The sequence below is a fragment of the Alexandromys fortis genome, unplaced genomic scaffold, assembly GCF_014885135.2.
Source record: "Alexandromys fortis isolate MF-2015 unplaced genomic scaffold, M_Fortis_MF-2015_v1.1 scaffold_215, whole genome shotgun sequence".
NCBI lineage: Eukaryota > Metazoa > Chordata > Mammalia > Rodentia > Cricetidae > Alexandromys > Alexandromys fortis.
The window spans coordinates 2143228-2155314 of record NW_026068086.1 but is presented as its reverse complement, the minus strand read 5'-3'; the positions used below and the strand labels follow the sequence as shown (position 1 = coordinate 2155314).

The 12087-nt window shown below is 36.6% G+C and overlaps 1 pseudogene; it reads left to right on the top strand.

Annotated features, from left to right (window-relative positions):
* The first annotated feature begins 5343 nt into the window (after window positions 1-5343).
* On the top strand, window positions 5344-6204 carry LOC126488641 (60S ribosomal protein L6-like; annotated as a pseudogene).
* The last annotated feature ends 5883 nt before the right edge of the window (window positions 6205-12087 follow it).

Below are 12087 nucleotides of genomic sequence, written 5' to 3'. Positions count from 1 at the left end.
GTGGTATGGTAACAAACATCTCTAGTCCTAAGAAAATCCTATAGTGACATGGGAGACAGAATCAGAAGAATCCATGTTGATCATGGGCCAGAGAGTCTGATATCTACAGTAGGAAACAACAACAAAACCATGCCTCAAATATAGTGGAAGATTAAAGCCAATATCTGAAGATGTCTTTGACCACCACATGTACCTGCATTTGTGCACACATACATGTACATATATCACACACATATACATACAAACATGCATCATAAAACATGAAAGAAAAAATTCAGGTTGAAAACTAAAATTTTTTTTAAAAGATACTCAAATTGTGGGTTTAAGTGTGTATTCTCACAAAGGACTTTTGAGTCCCAAAACATCAGAAATGTTTTTATTTGTAAGTGTCTTTTTAGAGATAATTAACATAAAATTAGATTATTAGAATGGACCTTAATCAGGTATGACTGATGGCCTCAGGAATGAGTGTTGCGTGATATTGTTTTAAAGTGTGTTACATTTATGTTCTGTAACATTTGTTTAATGATGTAATGATGTATTGCTTTTGTTTATGTTGCATTTGGTTAACTCTGTGAAGCTGTGTTACTTTGCCTGTCTAAAACACCTGATGGTCTAGTAAAGAATTGAATGGCCAATAGTGAGGCAGGTGAAAGGATAGGTGGGAATGAGAGATAGAAAGTATAAGTAATAGAAATCTGGAAGAGAGAGGCTGCTCAGTCTCTTCCTATCCAACTATCAGCCAATCAGCTGTTTACTGACAATAAAAACAGTACATATTTATGGTTTACAAAGATTGTTCCACAGTATTAGACCCTATAAGCATATATACTCCATAATTACCAAAAGAAAATATTTTGGAATTATCTCAGCACATTTAATTCTCCATTATCTGTGGAGATTTTCAACTGAGGTTACAACTAAATATTACTTTCTTCTTTTTAAGTACTTCATTCTTTTTCAAACTGGTACTAATTTTTATCTGAACTTTTGTTAAACATAGTTGTTTTATATACATGGTTGAGATTCCTATTTCCTAACATTGGATAATGTATAGAATAAGAAAGCATGATCAAAATTATATATCATCAGAAAATTATGTGTTTAAAAATAGATATCACTATATACAAATGAAAATGGCCAAAATCTACATTTACAAAAGCAGCCATTTGTGAAGATAGGCAGCATCAGAAACTCCCATTCACTAGGGAAAGGAATACAACAGCATAGACAATTTTGAAGGTAGTTTAAATAAGTGCCTACCAACCATCCAAAAATTACTCTTTTTATTTATCTACAAAATTTAAAACCTTAAATTACACAAAAATTATGTTTTATACTCAAAGTTCTGTTAGTAATCAAAAAAAGTCTTAGAATAAATTAGATCATTCTTATGCAACTGGATAAATAATGTGTGATGCTTTCAGAAACTATTTTATTTGACATAAATATAATTAAAATATTAACTTATGAATAATCAAGGAAGGACACTAAAAGTTTATAAATAAATAAAAAAACACCAGTGCTTTGTGACAACATTTTTGTATGTTCTGGAGAAATAAAAATTTTGGAGGCCATAAAAGTAATAGAAATTGCCAGGTATCATATTAAACAGAAAGCTAACTAGGAGAAGCTAAGACTCTGTTAGCTAAACTCTTCTGTAAGAGCACATTGATGCGCACCTGTCATCATACATTGACCAACACTCTGAGTCAACACTATTGCAAACTATGACATTTGAGTGATGTGCTGATGTAGGTTTAGTGATGTAGGCTATGCAACTATACTGCATAACTTTAACTGTCACCTTAATACAACCTACAATCACCTAGAAAGAGAGTTTCATTGAGTAGTTGGATATATCAGGTCAGATTGTGTGCATGTTTGTGAGGGTTGTCTTGATTCATAATCATCAGGAAGATCCGGATAAATAAGAACAGCAGGGTCCTAAGGTGGGGGCTACTAAAAAGTATAGGTGAGGAGACAATCAGCTCAGAGTAAATGAACAGGATCCAAGTATCCATTCTTTCCCTGCTCTTGACTATTAATGTAATGCAATTAGTTGCTTGAGTTTTCTGGATTGATTTCCCATCAGTGATGGATTTTTTTACATGGAATTTTAAGTAAAATAAGCCCCTTTCCCCTCAATTTTTTTTTATCAGAGCATCTATGACAACAACAAAAATGTAATAGGATAACTCTAATGAAGCTACAAATAATGGGAAAGGCAAAATGTGTGGGGATAGTACATATATTTATTCACTGTACTGGTAAACTAAAACTCCTCCCAAAGTAAAACTTAATCCAAAATATATGAAGCTTATCATTTTTATCATCTATCTAGTTACATTAACATTGAAGAATGTATTGAGGATTATGGAAAGAGAAGTCATAAAGACTACTTGAAATACTAGAGAAAGGAGAGCAATATGTATGTCTTGAGAGTTATGGAAAACAAAACTCTCTTTTCCAAAGTAACATAGTCTTAGACTCAAATCTTGAAGTCAAGATACCCTTAAAATATAAAAGCCACCATTTTAAAACCACACTTTTTTTTTCTACCACTGAATCAGAAAGACCTCTCTTAAAGAACTCATTTCTCTGTTTGCCACCAGCAAACAGAGAAAGAAGCTGTGTTAAACTCTGCATTTTTGTGTCTAGAATTCCTTTTCAAGCTTTCTCAGGTTTTTGTAGGGAGTTAACTGGCACACATTGGAGTGCCAATTTGTTCTCGGAAGCTGCTTGTTCATTTCCCAGCTGCCCAGACTCCTGAAATAACCACTCCTGAAGTTTATATATTATTTAAACTACTGCTTGTCCTATTAGTTCTAGCTTCTTATTGACTAGCTCTTACCACCTAAACTAACCCATCTGCACTAATTTGTGCATTGGTAAGTGGCTGTGGCTTACCACCAGATAAAGTTCCATCCCCACCATCCGTCTTTGGTGGGGTTACATGGTGTCTCTTGACACTACCTTCTTTCTCCTAGCATTCAGTTTAGTTTTCCCTGCCTAGCTCTGTTCTGCCCTGCTATAGGCTCAAAGCAGTTTCTTTATTCATTAACCAATAAAAGTACATATACAGAAGGACTTCCCACATTACCACATTACCACTGCCTACCAACATCCTGAATGGGTTGCTGAAATTTTTAGTTCACCCCCTTTTTCTGAGTCAAGTTCCTCCCAGCATAGTTCTTTCCTCACAGCTCAGGAGGATGTAATCGAATAGAGGCAAGTGTAGTGAGAACGCTCACCAATCCTTTTTAGTAGGCTTCTGTGACAAAGCCAAGTCACTGGGTCCCTTATGCAAAACAATCAGCAGAGCAACCTCATCTCCATGCCCAAAACTACCCTGGATATTGTGGGAACAAGGTGTTCACTGTGACCCTTACCTTCTGATTTTGGCTCATTTGCCTCTGTTTCAAAATCAGTTTTATGTTATTAAGAGTTTAATGATATTGTAGAAAATCTGAATGAGAATATCAACAAATCCTTTACAAAACAAATGTTTGCTTTTGCCATTCATAAAATTAATTGAATTACTTCTTATTAATTATATTTTCAAAATTGGATTGAAAACCTAGAAAGTTAATCCAAGACATTAAAATGTTTCATTTTGTATTTTTATCTTTTAATAAGGTAGACTCTTAAAGTGAAAAAAAATATAGAAAAGATGAAAGTGCAAGCCTATTTCTTACCCATATTAAAGACACACATCAAAATATTTCCAGAAACAACTCCTCTCATTTCCCTATTCACGCTGAATATCATTTATTCTGAATATTTATTATTTCTGAATAAAGTTACTTGTGAACTTGTATCTTATCAGGGTTATTTTGATTATTGGAGAAGTCATATAACACATATCTCACTGTGACTGTCACTTTAAGTTATGCTTTTGTTATTCATGCTTACTGTTAGGTTCCGCTAACTCATCTGTCTTTTTGCTATATAATGTTCCCATGTATCAAGATACCACATTGTGTTTATCCATTACACCATTGATGGCACTTGAATTGATGGCACATGAAATTGAACTTTCATGAAAAATGATGCTAGAAACATTATTAATGTCATCTCATGCAAATAATAGTCTCACAGAAATGGAGGAAATATCATATTTAATAGCTACTACTGTCAAGGAAAGGAACACCTAAATATAAGAAAATCTTGAAGAGTGGATAGAATTTTTCAAGCTGAAGTAATAAGAAAAGATGTTCAATAATGACTAATCAAAAAGAAGATGTGAATTACACCTGTAATGAGATACAGCTTTGCACTGCTCAGAATGATAGAAGACAGAAAATCATGTCAAACTTGTTTAAGGATGCTGCAAACATCACAGATGGTCTGTGAGTTGGTATAACAGCTAACTTACAGGTGATTTCTTAATAGAAATGGAAATATGTGCACTCTATATTCCAGCAAATAATCAAATGAGTTAATTTTCATAATCAATTCAGCAAGAAGGTACAGAAATATATTCATAATGCTGATATTCATTCTGTAGGATATTTCAGCTGTTTGTAAAATTCTGCACGACTGTAATTTCAGTCTGTCACAAATGTCATAAGTTGATCTTCTACCTTGAAATGTATGTTGAAAAGCTATGTTATTCATGATACACCTTTCCCAGTTAATCCATCTGTTCTCCTTCACTGAACATTTTCGTTTTCAATGTTAGAAACTCAATCTACCCAGCTTCCCTCCAAGTTAATATCTATAAGTATAAATGAATAGTTATTTTTAAAGAAAATATAAAATGTCTGTTAATGTGTGTGAACATACTTGGCCTTCTTAACACAGAAGTACAGATTAGCGTCACAGTACAGTCGTGCTGAGAGGAGCTATACATTGTAGTGCCTTTTTTGGAAAGTATGTGGGAAAGCTGGTGGTTAGGAAGTGTGCCCTCCTTCCTTCTTTTCCTTCATCTTAGAACTGTCTTTGCAGCAAAAGGATGAGGTGTCCTCAAAAGAAATTGCAACAGGAAGGCATCCGAGACTACAAAACTACAAATCAAATACTGTGAAATTCAAGTAGGAGAAAATCAGTGGAACAAAGTAAGTGTTAAATGAAGCACAGAGGCCAAGAGGTTTGGTCAAGTTAAAAAAAAAAATCTGAATGTGGTACTCATCCCATGGCAAGCTCCAGGAACTGTCAGGCAAAGTAAGTGACTACTGAACTGACCCCAGAATCAAAGCAAGGTTTCTACAACCCACACAGCTAGGCAGAGTCTCTCGCTTCTATGAACATCTACTCTATGAAGTCAGAAAAACAATTGCGAAAGAAACAAAACTGGGAGACCGGGAGCCGGAACCTTAGTTCTCTTTCCCATCTTTCAAGATGGTGGGTGAAAAAGCCGAGAAGCCTGATACAACAAAGAAACCTGCAGGCAAGAAGGCTGGTGGTGATGCAGCTGCTGCTGGTATCCCTGCCATAGTGACCATAAGGCTAAAAAGCCCAAGAAGGGTAAGCCTTATTGCAGCTGAAATCCTGTACTGGTTAAAGCAATTGACAGGTACTCACCAATCTGTTATGTATTCTAGAAAGGCCTTGTACAAAAGGAAACACTCAGCTGCCTAAACCAAGGCTGAAAAGAAGAAGAAAAAGGAGAAGGTCCTTGCTACTGTCACAAAACCAGTTGGTGGTGATAAAAAATGGTTATACCTAGGTGGTTAAGCTTCGAAAAATGCCCAGGTGTTGTCCTACCAAAACTGTGCCTCGGTAGCTGCTGAGCCAGGGCAAAAAACCCTTTATCAGCACTTGAGATGGTTTCATGCCAGCATCACTCCTAGGACCATCCTAGTGAACCTCACTGGATGCCACAGGGGAAAGAGAGTGGTTTTTCTGAGGCAGCTGGGCAGTGGTTTACTGTTTTGATACCGTTTTGTTCCTCTGAGAAGAACACACCAGAAGTTTGTCATTGCCATCTCTACAAAAGTTTATATCAGCAAAATTAAAATCCCCAAACACCTGACTGATGATTAGTTCAAGAAGAAGCAGCTGCGCAAGCCCAAGCGCCAGGAAGGTGAGATGTTCAACACAGAGAAGAAATACAAAATTACAGAGCAGCACAAACCTGATCAGAAAACTGTGGACTCACAGAATTTGCCAAAGATCAAAGCAGCTCCCCAGTTCCAGGACTCTCTGCAGTCTCGGTTCTCTCTGACCAATGGGATGTATCCTCATCAACTTGTTTTCTAAGGTTCTCTCTGACGAATGGGATGTATCCTCATCAACTTGTTTTCTAAATTGCTAAAAACCTAATTAAACAGCTTCATATGCTAAAACAAAACAAAACAACAACAACAACAAAAAAAAAACAAATCTGGGACTCCCACAGCCAGGTTGATTTCCCATACAAAGTAGACAAACCCATTTTACTAGGTTTATTAACTTATGCTCAAAACTAGTATAACATTTCAAAGCACACACTCATCACTCAAACATGCACACATGCATGTGCACACACACACACACACACACACATACACACACACGCCACAGGCAGATGGGTCCTAATTAAGTGGCGTGTCTGGGTAGGTTTAAGAAGGCTATGTGTTTGAATTCCAACCTTCTGCCATTTAATGAGCTCAAAACTGAGGAGAAAATATAATGATCAGTTGTTACCTGGGGCTCCAGGGAAGACATAAACGAGTGGAGCATAAAGAATTTGGGGGACTATGCATAATATTAATTTAATTATTTAATACTATTTAATTATATAGGTCCTATTTTAACTTCTGTTACAATGGTAAAATATCCAAATGGAAAGTAACCTCAATGAAAAAGGAATTATTTTGGCCGACAACTTCAGGTTACAGGTCATCCGTACTGTCTGTCCCAATGGCACATTTGTTGAAGCTCAGAATATATAACATAAAGTGTGGATGTCACAGAAAACTATAGAATGTAACTAATCATAATGTGCTCTTGTGAGGTCACTGATTGCAATCCATACAGAGTCAGTCCTGTATGTGGAATCTTTAAATGTGTTGGGATAGAAAGTGTGTCAGCACCCACTGTATGTCCTAATTATTGTTGTGAATGTAAAGATGCCCTAAAAACATTAAATTAACTAATTAGGCCATTTCCAGGAAATCAATTCCTAGTGATTCAGTTTATCAAGCAAATACATCATTTATTAAAAAAAATATCAAACAAATGAAGAAAGCTAATGACAAATTTGTAAATAATGGGCCTAAACAAGGGAAACTTCCCCACCTATAAACACAAATTATTTAATATTAGAAGAAAATAAACCAACAAAATCTATTTAAAATGTTCCCAAAATAATTTGTTCTAGATTTCTAATTTTATCTTTTTCAGTTTCATACATTTATATTTGGACTTTCAGCCATCCCCATGCCCCTGTCTGATCACCCATCCTTTCCCACTGACAGACTTCTCCAAAAGTGCTGCTCCAACTTTCTTGTCTTCTCTCTGGATCTGGCCCTCTGGGTTTAATTAGAGCGGCTTGCATGAGTATGGGAGGGAGGTTGCTTAATGGAGCAAGGGCAAATTGTCAGTTTATACACTGCTGAAGACAACAACTCCTCCGCCAACAGCATTCATTGTCATAGAACTTCTGAGAGACATAGGGCATCATGAAGCCCTCCCCGTCTCTGATTTAATGTTGAGGGGTCCAATCGTGTGCGGGTCTTGCACAATCTAACTGATTGTGGTAAATTCTCACAATTGTGAAGCTGAAGCAGGATGACTGCTATTGGTTTTGGGCCAGCCTAGGTTAAACAGGTATGCCAAGAACCTAGCAAAAACACTATGTTTGGAGAAAATAATTTAATAGGAAAACAACAAATGGCAAGGAGACAAAAGCAAAGGAGACAGACGTCTGTACGCCAACTCACAGCTGAAAGCATTTGCTGCCCGCCTCACACTGCCCGTCACCTGCTCTCACCAGCCTGCTCCCTCCTCCACTAATGTCAGGCTTGACCATATTCTGCAAATGGTTTTGGAAGACAGAGTGTTAACAGAACTACTATATACTCAAATATAAAAATGAATCCTTGTATCACTCTTCATGCTGCCTGAAAAAAAAAAAAAAAACATGTCCCATGTAATTATCACAGACCCACCAGGAGCTGTGTGGAGGAAAGTCATGGGAAAAACCAAATACTTCTTATATGTAAGACGCTATTCTGGTGCATTACTAACACTTTAGAATTCCTAATTGCTAGAAGAATGAATTAATTTATTTCTCCAAGAATGAATTTGAGACAATTATATTACATTTCTATACCATCACTTATTCAGAGAAATAAAACGTTTTTGATATTTAGGACTACTTTGCCTAGACACTTATTTGCATCATCCTCTAAGGAAAAAATAATAGTGTACACATACATACACACACACACAAATATAAAGTCATTCTTTTCACTAAGGCCATGTGGTTTTAGTGCTGAAAGATCTTTGATCTTAATAGATTTTATAATATTGTCAAGTTCTAGTCCCACTTAAATGAATATCCATAGATATGATTCCTCATGTGTATGCCAAAAACTTCTGACTGACCAGTTCTCAATTCAGTAAATGCAATACTTCTTATTTCTAGCCACTGTTTTGTCTCATGCCATTTATTTTTTTTTTTTTGGCAATATCCACAGATAATTTAATGAACCTGTACACATGTGCATGAAATAATAAAAACAAGCTATATAAAAGATAAACGAAAGCAAAATTAGTTTAGATAAATAGCTTGCATTTTACTGTGTAAACAGTCAGGCACAACTTGGCTTGGAATCATAATGAAGCAGAGAGACAGTGGTCCCGTTACAGAGAGTCACCTTGAAAGCAGCATGACGTTATAGACAAGCATTGCCTGTGTCGTAAATGTACTCTGGCACAGGAGGGTAAATGTAAATTGTACATGCATTATAAATACGGAGTGATACAGGAAGATGGATGACTCTAATCCCATGAGCTGCTTTGTTAGTGAAGCCTTCAAAACAGTAAACAACAGAATGTTCAATTTCCGAGCAGGAGAAAATTCACCTTATCTAAACTGTACAAAACAATGAATTATTGAAAGTAAGAATTTGAAATTCATTGTTGCCCAAGGAAGTAGTCAAAGGACATTTCAATGAAAATAAACTGGAAGGCCAAACAACTATTTTCTCTGTGGGGGTTCAGGTGCCTCCTTGAAATTTAGCTACCATGTTTCTGCACATACATCCAAGTATCATCATTTTTTGCAAGTATCAATACTCCATGCATAACCAAAACACCAAGAAGGTTAAGAATTACTCAAATACATACTCAAAAAATTTCTCAGATTTCATAGGAATCGTAATGTGTCTAGGAAAATAATAGCTACATTGTAGGCAATGTGTACTTTCAGATGTATAGATGGTCCTCTTATTCTACCAGCACATGTGTTTTAAGGTATATAATTTAACTACTGGTAAATGTGAACTTCTTTTTCTCCACATTTTCAGCTATATTTAGGATAAGGAGAAGTCTCCATTTTTGTCAATATGATAATTTCAAAATACTGTATAATTTTTAAATTTATAGTTTCATCATTACTTGTAATATTGAGCATTTATTTTAGAAAAACGTTATAACTTCCTTTTTTATTTGAATACTGGGACATGTCTCAAATGACAGAAAAACACAAATGGCAGCAATATTATAACATATTGTATAATAGTTTAAAAGAATGAAATACAGATGCAATACTATGCATAAATTTGCTAAATAAAGAATTCCCAATATTTACACCACCCTCCACATGAAAGTGTTAACAAGTCTTAAAGAGACATATTCCCAGTGCAAATGATTATTTCCTTTGGTGAAAGAAAATCAAATGTTAAAAAATAAGTCACCTAGGTATGTGACAGTATGTTAAAGAGGTAGGGTTCATGCAGATCCTTCAGGTCTGTATTAATCAGAAATGTCTAGAGTAACAGAATTTTAGAATGAATCTCTATAAAGAGACAGAGGATTTATTAGAATGACTTGCAGGTTGCAATCCAACTGATCTATAGATGACTGGCTGTGAGAGCAAATTCCAAGAGTCCAGAAGTTGCACCGTTCATGGGGCTGGATGTTTCAGCTGGTCTTCAGTATATGCTGGAAACCTGAAGAAATGGATTTTTTTTTTTTTTGAGACAGGGTTTCTCCATAGCTTTTTGATTCCTGTCCTGGAACTAGCTCTTGTAGACCAGGCTGGCCTGGAACTCACAGAGATCTGCCTGCCTCTGCCTCCCGAGTGCTGGGATTAAAGGCGTGCGCCACCACAGCCCAGCTAAGAAATGGATTCTAATGCCAGTGAAGGAATAGGCTTCCCAGCAAGAGTAAATAAGAAAAGAACCAAAACTCTCTTCTTCCAAGTCCTTATATGGGTCCATATCACTTACCAAATTTGTTATGGTTTTTGACTCTTTAAGAGGCAAGCCACGCTCACTACCGGTGACCCCCTGCTCCCCCCTCCCTTCCATCTTGGATCACTTACTGTTCCCTCTTCGTGTGCACATCTCCCCCTTTCCTCCCTACTCTCTCTCTCTTCTCTTCCTTCTTCCCCTATACTCTCACTTTCCTCTAAGTAATAAATATTCAGTTCTACTCTGTACGATGTATCCATGTGCCTTTTACCTGCTGCCTGCTCATGTCCGCCTGCTGTTCGCCATTGTTTACAGTGTGTTAAAAAATATATGTAGGCTTGGGAGAGAAAAGAAAAAGAATAGAGAAAGTCCTTAAGAAAAGAAAGAAATGGCTGGGTGGCAATGGCACACATCTTTAATCCCAGCACATGGGAAGCAGAGGCAGGCAGATCTCTGTGAGTTCAAGGGCAGCCTGGTATACAGAGTGAGTTCCAGTACAACCAAAGATACACCGACAAACCCTGTCTCAATAAAACAAAAAAATAAAAATAAAAGAACGAGTATGAAAGTAAGACCATGTAAAGATGGAAAATAATAGAGTTTGGACACTACAAGCTATTGTGTTGCCTTTGGGTTGTTTAACTGCTGAGGAAGGCCAAGAGCTGCACAATGACATTTGATGAAAATGCCTTGTCTTCAAAATATAAGTAAAAATGTATGTTACTTTGGAGAAGAGGTTTTGTTTTTATTTCCATATGAAATGAGAGGCTGTAGATTCATTCTGGGTTAAGAAATATCAGGTTTGATTGAGGAAGACCCCCTGAACAATCTCCAATAGGAGCAGAAGGCCCAAATGATTCAACGCTTCAGAACACCTCTGTTTCATTTTCTTCTTAGTTCTACATCCAGAACAGTCTCAAGACTTCTGACTGATATGATTCAGCCTCAAAGAACATTCCAGTCAGGACTTGGCCATAATCCTAAATTTTCTTTTGGTCCTCAGACTCTCATCACCCCCAGTCAGCAGGAAGTAGCCAACAAAGCTTCACCCACATTCCAGAAAAAAATAACTATGAATGTTTGTCTTGCTTAAAGTATTGGTTACAAGTTGTTATGTGCTACAAGCTGCAGCATTATACAATAATTTCTCAGCCTTCTTTTCACAAGTGACTTATCAGAACCAAGGGATCTGGTAAAGGCTAAACCAAAAGGCAAGACTTTTTGGCGTTACTGATTTGTGAATAAAGTGGCTGTCCTTTGCTATAGATTTTTCTATTTATATTTTGCTGACTCACTTTCTATTACATATTTAGAAATTAATTCCCTAGTCAGAACAGTTTCCCACTTCCAGGCCTCCATTTATCTTTCCTAGATAAATACATAGATCTGCCTTCTTTATCAACAGACATTTGGTCAGAGTTGAGGGTCCAGGCAAAGAGATATTAAGATATTCACAGATTCCAAGTATATAGAATTACTACCTGCCCAAGCTGATGCTCTGGTTTTACCCCCACAAAACCCATGACTACAATGACTAATAACAGCATAGCCTGGTACTGATAGTTTAGAGGCTTAAATGTCTTCTTTACTTAGAGCAGAAAGTCTAACTCCAGACTTAGGCCCTTAGAAACTACAGTGTCTGATGTTTGTGCTATCTGATCAAGAACCATCAGCTTCCCCCTGACTGTCTATGTTGGTTGCCTGGTTACCTGGTAGCCTCTATGCTTGCTGGGAGAAAAGA